This window comes from Priapulus caudatus, unplaced genomic scaffold (assembly GCF_000485595.1).
Source record: "Priapulus caudatus unplaced genomic scaffold, Priapulus_caudatus-5.0.1 Scaffold213, whole genome shotgun sequence".
Classification (NCBI taxonomy): domain Eukaryota; kingdom Metazoa; phylum Priapulida; class Priapulimorpha; order Priapulimorphida; family Priapulidae; genus Priapulus; species Priapulus caudatus.
The window spans coordinates 283,362-284,593 of NW_014577274.1; positions in this window are offsets into that span (position 1 = coordinate 283,362).

Below are 1,232 nucleotides of genomic sequence, written 5' to 3' on the forward strand. Positions count from 1 at the left end.
AGAGAGAGAGAGAGAGAGAGAGAGAGAGAGAGAGAGAGAGAGAGAGAAAGAGAAAGAGAGAGAGAGAGAGAGAGAGAGAGAGAGAGAACGTGGAAGAGAGATAGTGAAAGAGGAGGGGAAGAGAATAGACAAATTTAGGAAATATCTCATTCGGTTACACTCACCCTCGGATTTGTATGCCTTGTAATAGCGCGTGTAACGTAAGAGCATGCATGTCTTAATGTTACTACATCTGTCACATATTTATTAAACGAGCCAGTTTCCGTTGCGTAGGAAGTGTCTCTCTATATCGCTATCTCGGAAACAGCCTCAACAGATCAAATTAAGAGCGAAGACAACATGTTTGTTGTGCATTTTGTTTGTTTGATTATGTGTTTTTAGTCACTCGTGAACGTAATACACGTCGCGCACTCTCCAGTGCACACATTAGCACATGGATAGCTATATAGACTATAGTAAAGTGTGCATTCGTATATACAGAAAGAGACTATGTCTATGCAAATGTGTCTTTCAAATTGTCGTGTGTGCTTAAGGGCTACGAGGTATCGCACGTATTAGGTATTGTGTATATCTGCGCATGCTTAGAATTAACGCTGTAAGAAGATGTTTAGACACGTAGAATGTAAGACACTGAAATAGTATTTAAATTATAAAGATATGCGTCATAGAATAACAAGTGCAATTAGTTGCGTCTTAAAATGGCAAGATAATTATGTCAATCGCTGCATAATTATGTGCATAATACGACGATATAAATTGAGATAATTATAATAATTACGTTGCACACCGTTAATAATTAGCTTATATGTACATTCCTAAAAAAACGTTTACCAAAAACGTTTTATCGACGTTTTATTAAACGTTTTCGAAGTTGTTGCGAAATGGTTCAGTAGAAACGTTGGAAACGAACGTTTTCTTAATGTTCGCTAAACGTTTATAATAAGGGTATGTGTATGTTTTTTAAAACGACATAATAAAGTTTTTGGTTTGGTTGCAGAATGCTTCAACGAAAACGTTGGGTACGAACGTTTCTTGCTGTAATAGCGTAATTATATTGTAAGGAAATTGTTAATTACTTCGTTTAGCAAGAAACTTTTTACTAACCATCTGATCACTAGAGGTCGATGAATTTTCGAAGCTTTCCATTTCAAATAATGCTTTTTTGACTTCTTCATGTATATCCTTGATTGTATTCCATCAGGGGCTTCGATCCATTTTGAGGATGGAGGGGG